Source organism: Polypterus senegalus, chromosome 4, assembly GCF_016835505.1.
Source record: "Polypterus senegalus isolate Bchr_013 chromosome 4, ASM1683550v1, whole genome shotgun sequence".
Taxonomy (NCBI): Eukaryota; Metazoa; Chordata; class Cladistia; order Polypteriformes; family Polypteridae; genus Polypterus; species Polypterus senegalus.
Genome location: NC_053157.1, coordinates 93973535 through 93992300, shown reverse-complemented (window position 1 = coordinate 93992300; position 18766 = coordinate 93973535). Strand labels below are relative to the sequence as shown.

General features: G+C 33.8%; 1 protein-coding gene across 15 annotated transcripts in view; it reads left to right on the top strand.

Annotated features, from left to right (window-relative positions):
- tenm3 (teneurin transmembrane protein 3) overlaps window positions 1-18766 on the top strand; it is an 842281-nt gene that overhangs the window by 450138 nt on the left and 373377 nt on the right. Inside the window, exon 1 of one of the 15 annotated variants that reach the window (XM_039751059.1) lies at window positions 1617-1850. The exons of 12 other annotated variants lie outside the window; for them this stretch is intronic. The gene's annotated coding sequence lies outside the window, so the exon portion shown is untranslated. Of the gene's footprint in view, window positions 1-1616; window positions 1851-2748; window positions 2770-17880; window positions 17950-18766 lie in introns of those variants that run through there. 2 more of the 15 variants (XM_039751061.1, XM_039751060.1) reach the window with 2 other exon arrangements.

Genomic DNA, 18766 nt, shown 5'->3' with positions numbered 1-18766 from the left:
GTAATAAACTGAGAAAAAAGAATAGATGATTCATCCTGTGTAAAGTGTAAGAAAAGAAAGGTACATCTTTGGCAAAAGTTAAAAGAGAATGGATTCAGATATTTTTAAAAGAGACACTGCTTGTCTGAGTATTTTAGGTACAGCAGTTTACATTTTTAATTAGAAAAAGAGAAGAATGTGACTTTGCTGCTTAGAGCCAAATATGGCTGTGTTACTGTACGTATAAACTGTTAAATATATTAGGTTTATAAATATATTAGGTTTGTATCTTCTTCATAAACACGAATATTTTGTTAGAATTGCAGCTTGTAATTAAGACAGGAATTTGTACTGTCTTTTATATGGTGTGTATTATTGATAAATATTATTGTGCATAGCTTATTAGTTGCAAAAAGTGTGTTTTAAGGAGATTTTATTTATTTTATTGTCACTTCCCCATGACCCTGTGTTCGGATTCAGCAGGTTGGATAATGGATGGATAGATGGATTATTTTCACTTAACTGTAACCTTACAGGATTATATTTTGCTAATAAACAATTAACAGGTAACACCTGTAGTCAGCAGTTTAAAAATACCACTTCAGTATTAAACGTAAGGTTTCTACATGGCTGGGTATGCAGGAGCTTATTGTAAAGAATAAATAAATAAAAGCATAAATAAAAAAATCAGAATCCACCAATTTTAGCAAAATGAAATTGGTGATGGGTGTATGCCCTAAAAAAATGTACTTACCTACTTGTTTCCTAAAACATTTAACTGTTGTGTAAACTTTTTTCTCTGTGTTTTTTGTAAAAAGCCATAGCTTGTTTCATTAGAGAAGGGGCTAGCTGTATTATAGTTTCTAAAGGGTTAAAGGATATTCATGTTGTCATCCCACTCAACCTTTCAAGTGGAAAAAGATTACACAGTCAGACTGGCTTGAATAAGGTGTTGAAAGTACTTGCAAATACATTAAAATCTGTATTCCAAGTGTAAAGAGTGAAACACTGCTCTCTTTTAGGACTAGTACTCGGCTCATCAAATAAATGAGTTATTTTTCTCAAAGTACAGGTAATTTGCAGTCACTCCCATTTATGTTTGAATAAACATATTTTCTGAAGTATAATATTCACTATGTGTTTTAGCACATTACTGGGTAGTCGTTTGCATATTTCTCCATGCATGCTTATTTACCCACCACAGTAGAAATTCAAAGAGAAGGGAGCAGGAAAAAATGTAAGCACACCTTTATTTCATGAAGATGGAACGTTTGAATGTAGCACAGCACAGACGCTTGATTAACTAATTGCTAGGTAAGCTATTGTACTGAAAGCGGCAGCTGCTAGGTTGAGAGGGAGAGGCTAAGACGAATGTTTTTTAAGACAAACACAAAGCTCACAAATGGTTGAGGAGGGCTAGGCTCATCCCCCTCCCCTGCCTGGGTGTAAACAGAGAAGGCTCAGCCTATCATGTGTGATTGCTGCTCTCTGCTGCGAGAGGGCCAGACTCCGTTACACGATACATGATAGAGTGGTTAAACTTGCCAGCACTGGGTTTGCTGTTTTACAGACAGATAGAGAGAGAGAAAGGGGAGCGAAGGATTGCCAGTGGAAAGGTGGGTGACCAGCGTGATGCCCAGTTGACCTTGTAACCCAGCCAGGAAAAGCCAAAACTCTTTGGCGGCATGTGCAGTCATTAATATTCCTGTTTGAAAGTGCATGCCTTTTCTGCAGTGTGCTTATGTGTTTGGAATGGGAGGAGGAGGAGACGCTCTGAGCAGTTTAAACCAGCACAGAGGCTACATTAGCATCTGAAGAGAATAGGTGGTCTTATTTAACCCCTCAGGGACCATGTGAAGGATTTACTCAAGGTAAAAGCTCTGCATTTTGTTTTCCTTGTTTTGGTTTTTTTTCCTGTGCACTTTGTGACTACGGTTTTCCAGACTATCTTAATGTCACAATTGTTTTTTAATGAACCATGGCTGGAAATGGACTTTACCTATAAATCATTTTAATAAGACTCCTCAGAGTGGACATGCATTTTTCTTTCCATTTGTATGTAATAGATCTTTGTAGTGTATGATTCTCTTTTTCCTTTGATGTTAATTTATTTTATATATTTTGGAATATATCAGGAAATGGTCAGCAGTGAAAAAACGGTTGTAATCAAACATTATAGAATGATCCTGCCACTAGCTTAAAAGCAGTTTTGTTCTTAAGGTTACTAAATAAAGAATTAGGTTAGCTTCATCTAGTTGTTGTTTTTGGAGATAGACTTTAGATGTAATTCCTTGAAATAAATAGTATTTATAAAATGCCAAAGATGTGATGTTTTTTAGGATTCACCTAATGAAGATGATCATGTTTAATACACTATAGTTGTAAACATATTACTATGTTTTCACTTTAGCTGTGTTGACTGTATTTTAAAGAGGTAGTGTAGACTACAACATGTTCCTACATTAATTTGCACATTTCATAAGAAGCAGAAATATTTCAAGAATTAAAAAAAAAAAACTTTAAATTTTATTTTCCATTTTGGTGAAAAAAGCAGCACTATGTAGTCTGATATACATTAATTCAAAATAGGTGCATCTTAAGAGCCGTTTTCCTTGAATGGAAATACTTACTGTGCTTGTAATTGGAAGCAGATTGAAACTAGGAATTCTCTGGTATCAAGTTACTCTCAGAAAAACCTTTATTTCTTCAATTTGGTGACTTTCAGGTCAATCATTTGCTGCTTAGGAAAAGACACACAGAAAATCCTTCACTAAGATTGCAATCTAGAAGGTATCTTTTGTCGCAGTCCTCCTAATTTTCAGCACACTTTGGAAAATGATAGGGTGTTTTTTTAAGAAACTGTTATGCTCTTGTGCTTGTAATCTTTGATTATACAGAGTCTATGTTCTATGTTAATGTGTCTGGCATATAGTGCACATTAAAGAACATTTAGATTCCCTGGCAGGATTACAATTTAGAATAGGGTTAAAAATGTAAACTTTTTTTGTCACTGCATGCAACATCTTGGTTTCATTTTAAAGTTGGAGGACTATTTATGATGCACGATATTTTAGCTGTATATTGAAATGTGAATAAGTTTTTCAAATTGTAGTATAACAGGCCACACTCAACTCTTTGTTCACAATTGTGCAGCTGTATACCAGTTTGTTAACTTAAGTGATTCATAGCAGAATCATTCTCAAGTTTTATTTGTGTGTTTGAATTTCACGCAAGTGAACAATGTAAAGGTTTGTTTTTCGTTACAAATGTGGGAAAATAGCATCTTGAATCCATTTCTATTTTCTTTCTGCTGATGTACAATGCAATAAAGAGTTTTGTCTTTTTTTTGCTGCCATTTTTAGTGTGCATCATTAAGTAGCATGTCAGCTGATTTTTCAAAACCACTCATTCTGTGAATGTTCAAGCTAAATTGATTTTAGAAGAATAACGATTCATAATTTAAAAATATAAGGAATGCTGAATTGGATTGGCCTCTTCATTTTCTCTCTATAAATGGCATGGAATTGCTTAGCAACAAGAGCTTCCTATTTTGTGCAGGAGAGAATGTTGCTGTTGTTTTTTTCTTTTTTTTTTTTGTTCTGTTAAGTTGGTACAATTTATTAAGTTCCATACTGCAGTATCACTATGACGTTAGTTGAAATTTGATACAGTGTAAAGCATAAAAAATATATTTGATTAATAAGAAACATACTGAAGTATTTGACTAACAAGAATCACATTGAGTAATATTGTAAGTTTGATTTTTTTTTTTTAGTTAAGAAAATGCTTTAATGCAATTTAAGCAACTGCATTTGAAGGCTTATGCAGTTGTCTCATTTAATGAGTGAATTATCAGATGAACCTGTAATATACTAAAAGGGTAGGGGGATTGATAGCTTGTTATATACTAGAAGGTTAATTAAAACAATGCTAGACAAGCTCTGTACAACAGTTTTTTTTTATGCTTCCATTTGGCCTCTTGGGGAGAAGTAAAGATAAATAAATGTAGGAATTTTCTAGGGGGGAAAAAAAAAACTTCTTACTTTCTATGAATAATGGCCCTGGAATAAAATGGAATGTCAAAAGTGATAAGATTCGGGATGATTATTGTAGATTTTTCTAGTGTTTCTTGTTTTGACCATGATGATGAATATTTCATATGCTGACCTTTAAAGTCTGCAAATAGTTGCCAATAAGCATTTTAGGCCATACTGTATTCATAGATTTGTTGATTTTTATTTTGAGCTCTTAACCATCAAATAAGTAGCCCTAAATAACAAAATTGTTACTTTGATTAGAATTTGTAAATAGGAATTTTGAAACTTTTACTAAGATCACCTTGTGACACCGGCTACAACTATGTCCAACACCAGGTATGGAATGTCATACCTATGTAGAAGAGGAAAGAAAACTTGTGCTTGGTTCCAAGCTGCTTATTGATTCACTTGACTAATGTCATACTTCCAATTATGAATTCTTTTTTTATAATTTTGTTTCTAACCATCATTTCAGTTCCACAATTCAATTTTTCTTCATTTTTTTTCTAAAATAGCTTTCTCTTTTGTACTCTTCTGAATGACTACTGCTATTACTGTAAGAACTAGTTAGTTAATTCTGCAGCTGCCTTCAACTTAGTTCTTTTTTCCCCATTTACTTTGTTGATATTAGCTAATCCCAGGCTAAGTCATCTGTACAAAGATTGCAGTTTTTCTGAGAATCCTAGTTGCACTAAAGCTTGCTGTCAGCTTAACCATCAGTAATGAAGTATATGCACAAGTGTGTGTATTAAGAAGATGGTTGAGAGTTTTTGTATGCACCCTGTGTAAGCGCACATGCATTTATTAAGGGGATAGCAGAAAGGTTTTTTTGTGTTGCACACTGTGATGATTTGCTTCTTCTTTTATTTGTCTTTCTACTGGGTTAGGGCCTATCTATATAGGAAAATGATGCAAAGTGAATATGAAAATGGTTAAATGCATGCCCATTCAACAGGAAACCCATTGCAAAAATTAGACCAGCACTTGGGGTTAAGAACCAAATCAGTAAACATTACCAATATTTGTTTGCTCAGGGGCAGAGTGCAGCTGATGCTTGGTATGGTGTTATATATATATATATACCTTGCATACATTTAATATGTTTGAATTCACAGACATTCTTGAGGATAGTTGATATTTTTTGTTATATTTTGCAGTGTGCTTGTGTGTGTTGGTGTGTGTTCTTCCATATTTTGATGTTCTGTTCAAGATTGTAAATGGATGGATATATTTTGTTGACATTCCTTTGACTTAGCATATGGCATTTCATAAATGTGGCGTGATTGAAAATTTTTCCATTTCTTTGTTCAAGGATCTCAGTTGTGTATGTTTAGAGAAATAATAAAACAGATTTGATAACAGCAATGTTAAAAGTTATCCTGTAGTTGGACAGGAAGTAGGCCCAGTCAGGTCTTATGTTCATCTGTTATGTCACATTAGGCTGCTCTGCTGTAATATGCACAATTTAACAGGATTTGTTAATCAGCTGTGGAGGCATTTGGCAAGACCATTAATATTGACTGGTGCCAGGCTCACACAACGCTTAACTTTTCTGGAGTGAAAGTGTGAACATTTCAGAATCAGAGCAAGGCACAGCACTGATAATTTGTATGTCATTATTATACAAGAAAGCTTTTAAAACACAGACATTTTCGAGAACAACTTACCATGAGTATGTGATGAAGCAGTGGGAAGATGGTACACATTGCAGTTACAAATGGAAACAAAAAGGTCTTTTTGACAAATCGAACACTTTTCAGGAAAAGCTGCATTGCTTGCAAAAGTTATTAATCTGAAGTAAGTAATCTTAACATTCTATTTTACATTCTTCATTGGACATATTTATGCAAATTCAAATATGGCCTTTTTGTCAGGATTGCAGCCTAAAATCAGAATATAAGGAATTTTGGGGAACTCGTATTGATTTATTGACTGAATGAACAAATGAAAGATGCCCCCATGATACAGAAAACAGCTTCCATGAAGGACAGGGTTATCCATCCCTCACTTCATTTTTATATGCATTGAGGCTGCTGTAGTTGCTGGGTTGTTGGTAGTTGGAAGAGGGAAAAAGGAAATGAAAACAGCCTGATTAAATCAGAAGACAGTTTTTCTTTTAATCTTTTTTTTTTTCTTGAAAGAGCTATTAGATATGTTAAGAGTGTTGAATTAATTCAGTGAAGCAGTATTTTCTTTGACATCTATCATTATGCTTCAATAGTCGTAAATCGACAGTTGCATGGTTGCAGTTTTCTTGGGGCCATCTCTACATTCCTTTTGTGCATCCTGGGCCCCTTGTGGAAAGACATTGATCTACAGAAGAGCAGGATTGCTGCTGTTATGTTTACTCTTGAAAAGGTTATAACAAGAATGCATTTGCAATGTCTGACAGGTTTAGATGAAAATAATAAAGAACAACATTCATGGTAGAAAGTATGTGGACATTGTTCTCATTTTGTCTTTTTTTCCATATAATATACATAGTTAGCACTTACACAAAACAATTATCAAAATATGTGTGTAGAATATGAAGAAATAAGAGTGACCTCTTGCATGTTCAACAACTAGCCTAATTACTATCAGTGTGGAGTTTGCTCATTCTGTTTGTATCTGTGTGTGTATGTTCTTTTACTAATCCTGTTTTCTACAACTGCTAACTCTGCGTTCACGTTATGACCAAGTGTTGCATGTAACAGACTGAAGTCCCATCAAAGGTTAGTTCCTGAATTGCACCTAGTGCTTCTTGATACCCTGTAATGAAAGTTTCACTTTAAATCACATATGAGTGGATGGATAGACAGACAAACACTATCTGATACAGCTGTAAAGCAGGGCTTTACCCTATGAATGGTTTGGTTTATACCTATTGTCTTGTGCAGCATGCTATTTATATAAGACTGTTGGCAGTGACCAGTTTTGTCTCTGGTGGCTGGTCAAAATCAGTTGATCTATCACATTTAGACACATTTTAAACAGCACAACTCTTTGAAATGCTGATGTGGCTTGTATGCTCAAGGGCCCTGGTAAAGCATGTTCTCCTTATTATGTAAACAAGCAGTCTTTCACAGGCATTACTGGAGACTCCAAAATGCCCTTTTCTTTGCTTCAAACACTGCTGTCCAGACAATGGAGCCTTTATTGACTTAAGACAACTTGAGTGACCCAGCAAAACTGCAGTCTTCAGTCCAAGAGACATTTTCATGTGAAATAAACACAGAGTGCAAACCTTGATAACATACTGGCCCTTGTGTAAAATACCTACTTGGCTGTACTTTAACACATAGTAATGGAATTACAGGTCATACCTTCAGTCATGAATTTGTAAGAAGCAGTGGTTACCTGTTTGTGCCAGCAGTTTCATCAGTTATCTTGTAGTTATGCATAAGGTAGTACGAAGAAAAGTCTTTACTTTGGTTTTCCTAGTTATATATTTCTTTATTGCTTTCTTATAAATTTGATTACAAAATCAGATTTTGATTTAATCAGAGTAGCTTTATCTCTTTCTCTTTATTTCTTTCTAAATATCAAGTGTATATTTGGTATGTGTCTATGTATGTTTCTCATCAAAAACTTAAGCTTATATTAAATATACAATATACTGTTTTACGATTTAAGAATATAACACCAAAGCCACCATCTAACTAAAAACAAAGAAACATAGACTATATGTCTTTGTTTTGGCTTCAGTTTTAACATGCTACTTCTTTGTCCATCTATCAATGTATCCAACCCACTTAATCCTGTATAAAGTCATGGGGCACCAAAGCTTATCCTGGCTGCATTGGTCACATGGCAGGAACCAAGCCAATCCATTACATGGCACATGTATAAGGAGTACTCCATCATATGGGGCCAGTGTAGAGTCTGTGTAGTAAATGTAATCTGGTGGTCAGACCATGATATATCTTTAAAATGCTTGATGTTACATGTAAAAGTGACAGTCTCACTTGCTATCATTTAAATAACTACAGATAAAATCAATGTACAGTATGATAAATTGTGTGGTTAGTAAAAGACCACTACAGTAGTAAACAGATACTCACTTTAAGATAAACTACACAGGTTGTGTCATGTAACCTCAGAGACAATGACAGAGTAGAATCCTTAGTGCAGTACAAGTTGGTAAGCCAGAGAATAATGGCCTTATACCAGCTAGCATGCCATGGAAAATATGGAAGATACATCAAAAATATACACATCATGAATGGGTTATTTAGGGTCACTCACTTATACAATTTATATATTTAAAGAAAAACAGGCCTTTGTTTTAAATGGTTACTGCTGTTGTGTTCACAAAACTTATGAAATCTCTCAAATTGTCTATATTTTCTTTTTTTTTTTCTTTCTGACTTTGTTTCAGGATTTTTTCCACATTTTTCTAGATTTCATTCTATTATATAACCATTGGTTTTGCATTTGGCTTCTTTTACATTTAATTGTATCATTGCAAATTATTGGTATGTCATTTAGCAATTATGGATTATTGATCATGTCTGAACTGTATGTTAATTTTGATTCTCTCTGTCAATTTCCTAAACCCATTGTTTCCAGTTCAGTCAAGCAGAGCCACAGCCAACTTGGCAGTAAGAGGTGCAACACAGGACCCAATCTTGGACATCACTGGGTACATTCAACACACATCCACTCATAGTTACTCACAGAGGGCTAATTTACAGATAACAGCTCAAATAGTCTATATGGGTATTGTACCTCATGAGCAGAATGTGCAAACATAACAAACACCAGCCAAGCCCAAACCTGAAGCCAAGTCTCTGAAGTTGTTACAACAACACAGTCAACTGAGTCACCCTATTTTTCTTTTTAAATAATGAAAACACTATTTCTGAATTCAGACAAAAATGTGCTTACTGAACAGTATCATCTCCAGACAGAGGAGCAGCTTCAGCGACAGACTGCTGTCACTGTCCTGCTCCACTGACAGACACTGACGCTGCTGCTGGAGTATGTGAATTTCCCCTTGGGATTAATAAAGTATCTATCTATCTATCTATCTATCTATCTATCTATCTATCTATCTATCTATCTATCTATCTATCTATCTATCTATCTAATAGAAATAGCATAAAGGAGCTGAGTGTTTGATGTATAAAATGTAACGTCTCTTATGCGTATTAAGGATTACAACAGAAGTATAAATCTCAACACACAGTACAAAGTATTAATGTAACAATATATTCAAGTACACTTTTTTGAACTGGAAAATCTGCTCAGGATCATCATGGGAAAGGCGCTATATAAATAAAATGTATTATTATTGTTGTTATTATTATATATATATATTTATTTTTGGAGTCATCGTTTGCAGTTTACAATTCAAATCCTGAAGTTACTTTTGCAATGCCAGGTCTCTCCATGTGTGATTTACCGTGAAATCCTCATGAGGAGCTATTGAGCATTCAACCTCATAATATTAGAAACAAAAAATGGTATGTATAAAAATGGAGGAAAAAAAGCAGTTCTTTGTTGAATCACTTCAGAAGGGTATATATCCTTCTCAGACCAGCAGCCCATATATTATTTATACCACTATAATCACATTATAAAAAGAAGAGAATATATTCATGAATATTTTTTCATGAAATAACAAGTTTTTTTTCATGTGATAGTTGCCATCTGCTTTGTTCAATTCTAGTGATTCTCCATTGGAATATTTGTATAATTTATTAATCAAGCAATTTCTTTTTTTTTTTTGAGCTTGTAAGTAAACTGCACAACTAGCAACTGTTGTCGAGGAATATTACGGATATAGTTTTGATGTTTGTTATACTGTAATTCATGTAAACAGAGTCAGTAATTTAGGATAGCTTAATGTAAATTGTGGTTTCTCATGAATTTAATGATTTGACTACTATTATTATTTCTTTATTTTATTGTATATTGTGTTGATCTTTATCTGTTACAGTAGATGTCATCTTGGAATATTCAAAGTGGTTTATTATAAAAGTTATAATGAAATGTTATTATGTAAAGCATTCATAGTGTTTCAGTTTGAATTATTTAGTAAACAGTCAGCACACCACAGACACTATAGAGTCTGTATTTCAGAACACTCCTGTAAGCAACAACAACAATAATAATAATAATAATAATATGGAAAATGAAATGCAAAAATATGTGCACTTTCGAAGAGCAAAAATTAATCTGTTGAAGAAAACTATGAAATGTTTTGCATTGATGAAAGTGAAAGTATCTAAATATCTGAAAATTTCGAAAGTGAACTGTGTGTGCACTGCTCAATGAAACAATCTAATTCTGAAGTCTAATCAGCAATTAAAGGATCAGGCTTCAAATGTTAATTTAATAAGATTCTGTCATCTTTTCATTACATGTTTGTGGAAAACAAACATTGACAAGCATTTTAACCAAAAACATCTCTAATTAAATAGATGAACCTGTTGTAATACATTTTTAAAAATAAATATTTTAAAAGAATAATGTCTGTGTATTATATTGATCTTTGTGATATATTAATAAAAGAAGTAGGGGGATGCAGGAAATTGCAGTTTATCATTTTAATTAAGTTAAAAACCATGGAATGAAATTTCTAAATAAGAATGAACAGAAGAAGCAAAGAGAAGCTGAAAACCAAAACCTACTCTTAATGTATAGACTATATGCTATAATATATTTTCTGTTAGTGTAAAATGTAATAAAAATAGTCTGGTCAGTTAATACAGTAATACTGCATCATTTAAGTTTAATTACTTAAATTTCAGACTCTAAATAGTCATTTCATTTTATATAACTAATATTTTAGTACACTCTAAAGACAATCAGATTATTTTAAAAAAAATACTCATCCACCCATTTGCTTAATCCAATTCAGGTTTACAGACAAATGAATTAAAATACAACTTTTGGTTTATCTGACCTCTGTCTTGTCCATCAGTTCTTCACACTTGACAGGGATGCTTTTTATTTTCTAAAATATCAAGTTACACTAAAGTTAAACAAAAAAATAATAATAATAATATGCACTGTGGCAATAGGCTGCTGTATACAAGTAACAGTATGCATGCTTTAAGAGAAGTAGTCTTTCGTATTCCTGTCATTACTTTTATTTTGCTAAAATGCCTTAAGAAAACAGATCTTGCTAACACCAGTATTTTGAAGAAGGGATGAAGGTAGACATCATAATATATTTATTTCTTCTTACCTATGTGTTTATCTTTCATCAGTTAATGTTTTTATTTTTATTGTAAGATTAGAGTCAATTTTCTTTTTCTTAATCAAGGCATTCATAGAATGGTTGCATTTTTTAATTACCTTTGTACATTTGCTATATAGCGTCTGTCACTACGTATTCCTCTATCTCCTTGCAGCCAGCATTAAATATATGACCTTCATAAAGGAGAAATAAAATGATTTGGCTACTTTATGACATCTCTTCTCCCAGTCTACTTTATCACGTATAATGTCTAGAATTACTAATTACAGTCCCTCTCGTGTTCCTTTTTTTCAATCAACCTCCCCCTAATTGTAATTAATCAGCATAACCATGAGAACAAAGAGTCCTTTTCACCAGCAGCTCATGTTGATTGTGAATTTTAACGCTGCACTTTAAAAGGGTCAACAACGGGACTTGCGGGTTTCTAAGCAAGAAGAGTTGCAGTTACCATTAAAAAATCTGTTTTGTTATGATGATACACGAAAGTAATTACTTTCTAGAAGTTAACAATAATATATATGTAACAGGAAAAAGAAATCAAGCAGTTTTGTGGCTTTATTTGAGAATGAAAAAAGAACCTGTAAAATTCAGTTAAATAAAAAGAGTGGAGGGACAAGGAGTAAATATTTCACTTTATGCTTAGTTACATTAGATAGCTGATAATAATATTAAGGATTCCAAGTATGCAGGCTATTTAAAAAATCTCTTTACAATATATGGCTACATTTTGTTTTTAAGAAATGCTGTTTTCTTACTGCTTGAATGGCTGCAATGAACATTTTATTCCATTGAGCTGAATACTTCAAGAAATGATTTCCTGTATTTATAGTGTGTGAGGAAAGACATTGCATTTGTTGGATCAGACCAATATTTTTTTTTTTAAAAAATGTTATTTTTTCCCCACACACACTTACATAAACACAGACATACACAATTGTCTTGAGCAGTGCAATATGCATACAAAACTGTTTCTCTACAATAAGTGAACCCCAGTGTGTTCCTGTCCAATTTCCCCTCACAGGACCTGTCATAGATTACTGATTACACCCGTGTCTGCAGTACTTTCACTGTGCTCTGTCTAATTGTAATTAATCAGCACTAAGCTCAAGAATTGGTTATGGAGAAAGGGTTTTGATCCCCATATGATAGTTTGTTTCAATTAGTTAAAAAAATATTGTTGGTCAGAATTTATCCTGTGATTTGTCAGAGTTAACATAAGAGGGGTATGCAGACATTATATAATTCAGTGACTAACTAGTATCCACTATTAAAAAATAATAATGGTACCGTAAAAAACAAAAATAATTTGGTTGCTATTAATGTCTCTTTTGATGAGGCTGATAAAGAATCACATAACAGTTTCCATGGTTACTTCATTTTAAAAAAGTGCACTCTAAAGACACATAACCAGTACTTTTATTGATTTTAAAACAACTTAGGATTTGTTTATTGTCATCAGACCTATTAATCCTGAATTTCAACAAGATCATGTAAGATTCAACGTGTTTAATATGTCAGGGTTGCAGCTTTTGACACTATTCCTTTGGTTTTCAATTTTTAATGAATTCTTTTTAGTGAAAATGAAAAAGGGAAAAAAAACTTTTCATTGAATTGAGTCTGCATAGTAAGTAGTTAGTAAAGTATTTTCACAATGTAACAGACAAACCTGTATTATTGCAAAGCTTAAAAAAATAGCACCATTCCCACTGAAGTAAATATTTCTTTGAATCTGTGAGTGAACTGTACTCTATTTTAACATTTACAAGGTTACATATGAACTGTTTAATAATAATAGTATGGTTCACTTATACCTGCAGTAAATGGAAGATGCAGTGGTGCGACATTTCCTTGGTGAGAAGTAAAATGAACATAAAGGTTAGATAAACTACATTCAAATGTTATTTCAGCTGGCTGTTCTCTGAAATCAGATAATGCTTTATCTCTTGGTTTATTTTAATTTTAGTGTTCAAAAGACTTTTCTTTGTACACTTACTTGCCAGACTTCACAGTATTAGATAAACCGTCCTCAAGAGCCATATAACAAAAACGTCAAACAGCAGGTTGTGTTAGGAGATGAGGAGTTAAACGGCAGGTGTTAAAGCTTGTCTGGAAGCAGTATTTTTTGCATGACATTTCTCATACTAGTAACTGATTATTTGACTGTTTTGATACTTGGTGTTGCAAAATTAAAGCAGAAAATACTTTGATAATTTCCAAGCTATGCAGAGGAAAGTAATATTAGGGCTATTTATAATTTGCTGTGTATGTTTAGATCATATTTAGTAATTTGCTGTGTTAACAATTTGTAATGTTTTTATCATTTTTTTATTATTAGTGTGTACTAATTAACTTGAAAGCATATAAATCATGCACTTTAAATGACTGAATATAGCATAATGTTCTAGGATTTTTTCTGAGGATAAGCAAATGTCATTCAACTAATTTTCTGCGTCAGGAACAAATATACTGTTATATATCCAGTATGCTGTAAATTATTGCACTACCATATTTAATATTGCTGTTATATTTTTCTGTCTCAAGAAATGTTTAGACCTCTTGGCATATTTTGATTGACATATCAAATAAGAGACAGCAGGTAGAACAAGTGAAGCTGGCAGCAACACCAGCAGTACTGTCTTCTTTCTTTTACTGAAAAAAGAGAGAGAGAGAACTGCGTATTTCAATTGGTGGTCAAGAAAAGTGATAACAAATAATTCAAAGAAACGTTGAACTTATTTTAATGCATTTTTTGGAGTACTGAAATTTACTTTACAGTAATACTGTACAAATTAGGATTGCCAAATATATGATGGATGTAGCATTACAGCATATCTTTTAAATATTTTCTTTTTTACTTTGGTCATAATTCATTTTATAAATTAGTCTCCTCTTGACATTAAAGATGTGCATTCTATCGAGTGTGTCAGTATGTTAGTAGTCACAACACACTTTATGTATTCCATTTTCATTTCAGCTTCTCTGACAACATATATGTTTGTACTACAAACATTCAGTCAGTACTAGGGTATCTAGGGTTTTCTTTTGAATTCTTCTTAGCTTGAAAAAAAAGGTGTTCGGGTTCTGTCAGGAGGATTTGCTTGTACATACTAAATCATCTAGCCTTTCTCTTGGTGTATGAGGGTTTTTGCAATTTGTATGTCTGAATGAATAAATGCAATCATCTTTTTATTAATAATAAAGCAAGAAGAAGAAATATTCCTTTATTAAACTGAGATGAGGCCATTCTTATGGGTGCATTTAAGGAAAGCTTCTTGCCAAATCGCCCTTCACGCTCCCACCGCTAATTTGTGTGTAGGAGTGAATTATCATTGGGTTTCTCAGTAATGCATAAACTAATGTCAACACGCCCAGCAGAACTATGCCAGTTGAACCTTTTTGTTCTTGTCGCATTTTTGATTAACCCTTTTTTGCCATTGTGTGTTTTTTTTGTAGCTTTGACCATTTTTCAACCATTTTTGAGTGATCATTGCAGGATCATCATTTTTTTCATATAAATGAAAGTAGGTTGAGCTTTTGTGGGTACTGCAATTCAGACATCTAGATAAAATTAGTTTTAAGCTTTTAGTGCTCTTATAATCTGACCAACCTCCCCCTCCTACACTCATAATTGGTTTAAAAGAGTGAGGGACCATTCTTTAATAATTGCTCAATTTTCTACTTTGTTTTTAAAAGATACATGAGTGGCACTTGGAATAGAATGTGATTAACTGACCTCCTCTGAATGAATAAATGCAATCATCTTAAGGGACAGAAGGAAGTCAAAGGAAAACTTCAAAGTATGCCTAACGCCACTGTTGTAGTCTTATAGTAGAATATAACATAAAAGTCTAATTTCAGATGTAAGCTTTCAGGACTTTAATTGGTCATTTTAATGAAATGAATATTTTTGTGCTTTTTAAAAAATTCAAGAAAAATGGTGTAGGTCAAAGGCATTTTTTACACCTCATTGTGTAAATAATTCTGGGTCCTAACATGTAACTTACCATTTTTTAATGGTTGCTGTTTTGTTCCAGGCAGAATTCCCCTTCCTTTCTGAAAAGATTTGGCCAACAGTTGCATTGCTGCTCTTCTTGTTTTTAGTATTTATTATTTCAGACATGGGAAATATTGAATTGTTTTAATGTTGGGCACATGCATTGATCCAGTAGTTTCTTTTTTCTTTCGTGGAAGATTATCCGTACTTTGTACATAGCCAATGCCATCAATAGCTCTCAGTTTAATATAAGGCTAGCTGATATTAGAGTGAGTCAGAAACCATAATTATAGATTAATTTATTCTGATTTGAAATATTATCAAAAAGATGCATTTGTGCAGCAATTGTAAGGTGGTGGAAAGCAGCCTTGTTTGTTAATTATTTACAAGGTTTCTCGGTAGCATCACAGAGGTACTGTCCTGGAGCCAGGCTATCACATTGGTAGTTTGCTTTCTGGGTTTTAGGATATGGTAGGAAAGTTCAAAAATCTCAGTTAAAAAAATGTAATCACTATCAGCTGGGCTAAGACGAACGACCTTGTGTTGCATTATGATTTTTTTTCAAGCGTAAAAGAAAAATTGGAATTAATTTTACATTAGGGATTTTTTCCCTTCAAACTGACAATCAAATGAGCCTTTTCAGTGAAAGACTCAGAAGTCGATAAACCAGAAGACATCTGAGTAGTCCTTAATCTTGGGTGACTGCCTTCAACTTCTAGGCAGTATCGGTGGGAATTTAAAACAACAAAATGGGAATACTTTCTCAAAGCAGTCTTTTGGTCCTGCATTTCTCAAAGCTTTTGGATGACTGTGAGAAAAACACTGAACGTGGGCTTCTGTGAATCTCCAGTAACAAAAGCAAGATTTCAGTGGCTCAAGTCCCAACTGCCAGATTTTTAGGTAATTGCTGGAAAGTGATCACTATGTAGAAAATGAAGTTTGTGTTTGAAAAGAAGTTATGATTTGTGCATTGGGGGATGGGGAAGAAGACTGTAAAGAATTTTGCAATGATACTTGACCCAGTACAAAAGACACTGTCTTTCTTTTGAAGCTAAGCCGAGTTGTTATGTAGCAGTCCTTTGGTTTATTCACTTTCATAAGCATCTCAGGTGATGAAGTGCTAGTTTTGTGTCCTAGAGAGAAATAATTTTATTTGTGAATAAGATCTGGAAACATTTGCATTATGTTTATTTTAAAAGATAAACTTAAACCAAGAATGACTATTATACTATTTCAGGTCAACCTTAACTCTTAACAGTGACTGCAGCACTAAAACCTGTGGGCAACTTAAACAGTACAATTACTGTAATCGTGGAGAAATGATCAGGTACAAGCAGTGTTTTGAAAGTGCTCAAAGAGAAGGAAAAGGAATTCATATATTTAAAATGCTGCCAATTTCTTGACATATAGTGGAGATGATTTTAAGCTGCAGCAAAACCTCCACTTCTCTAGATTTTGTATTGATGTTTGCAAATAGTGTTCCAGACAGCATGTACTGTACAGAGTGTTATTGTAAACACAGTTTGATATAATATTTTCTGCTGCTAGGCTCTCTGCACAGTGTACTGATGTATCTTTTATGATTTGCAATATCATTTATGGAACAAATGCGCTTCTTTATAAGAAAGCAATGGTTTTCATTTGCCATACTTTATAGGAAAGGATGTGATTTCCACAATAATAAATATAATGTAGCTGCCTGACTGGGTGCTTAGATGCATTTTGTACTGTGGAGGATATGCTGCATTGGCTTATTGGCATTTAATTATGCTTATGTGAAAACACCATGTACACGGCCAATTTTTTTTTTTTTTTTTAAATCTTTTCCCCGACCAAAAATGGCAAGGCTTTTTCTTAGCTATTATATGCTGTTGATGCTCATACTACCGTGTATTGCTGTTAATGTCCAAAACACAGAAGGCCTGGCCCGCTGCTATTTAAGCCACACTTGCCACTAGTGCCCTGTAAAGCAATTCAGGCCTGTAACCAGTTAACATGGTTCATCATGGTAACTCTGGGGAGAAGGCTGTCGGGTGACATCCACCATTGGACCACTCCAGACCTTAATTTGTGCTGGCTTAACTGTTGTGGCCAGTATCTGAAGGTCATAACTTCCATTTCAACAATAGTATATGCCTACTATGAAACCACACCGAGTGGATGGAGCATTACCTTAAAATCTCCATGGTCGTTTTAGGACTACAATGTCTTACCAGTTTATACTTTTATAAAAGTAGGTCATGCTGCTATTTTACTACCATTAACTACTTGTGACATATATGAAAGATATGATCAGATACCTGCTTTAGATATTGCTGAAAACAAAAGGCATTTTAATAACATTTACCTCATTGAGTGCAACAGTAAAGGTTGAAAATGCGAGGCAGCATGCAAGCCGAGAGACTATTAATTATATCTTTATATTAGAAATCATACATTAATAATTGTTAAGGTCTGCTTACAGCACGATTTTAGCTGTTTTGCGTATGTTAACAAATATCAGTTTGGGTTTTGCATCCTCGCCAGACTGTTAAAAGTCCAACATTTTAAACATAAAATGCAGGCATCTTCATTAGTTACCTGAATATGACTTAAAAGAATTCAGTGTTCACATTTACTTATGGTAACAGAAGATACTCACGAATGCGCGCCGCCAAGCACCGCGTGCGCAGTCTTTGCTACTGTATCATTTACTGAATTCTCAACGTGAGCCCGACTCGAGTCGACGTGGATCGGTCTGGGAAACGACGGTAAGGCTAATATTATTGAGAATTCGTCCGCCCTTCCGTTCATTTCTTTAATCCGCTCGATGCATTTGAGAGTTGCTGCGTCCAGGAGCGTATACTCTTTCGACCAAGATGCACGTTCTCTCCTGCTTTCTCCTGAAGGCACGTAGAGCTTTATGAAAAGTGCACCACGTCTTGCTGCCTGTGTATTGTGCTCTCGAGTTTTACTTGTGAATTTTTATTTTGCCTTATTTTCACATCAGAGGTCAAGGAAATTGATGAGAGTGTTTACTTTTTAAATGATTGTACAAATAAAGGCAAATACTATTAATCTTATTTTAATCGCACTTTTTGCTACAATAACCACATCGCGTTTCTAAAACTATTGAAGGGTTGCGCATTTATTTTTACTTCCTTTTATGCACAGTGGAATCTCGCAATTATTAAACTTTTAACACTGACTCTGAGGCCAAAAAGATATTCAGGCAAATTTCCATCTCCTATGAACTCCAGTTCCATTCAGATTCAATAAATTGTATCAGGTTGTAAAATGCATGTGAATATATATTATACGTTATATATATATATTTTTTTTACTCATGGTTTTCTCCCCAGCGCTCGGCGCGTTCAGACGCTGATTTAACTACACACGGGTTAAAGCTCTTCGTGCGGACTATTTAACATGCGAGGAGAGTTTTAAAATTAAGGACTGTACCGTACATTCTTTATACTGCAAATGTTTTTAAAGTTTAACCTCAACGTTCTTTCACCAGACCTGCCTCCATTTATCCATCAACCCAGAGCTAAAAAGTTTACTATAAAACCTGCAGGCAGTAAATAA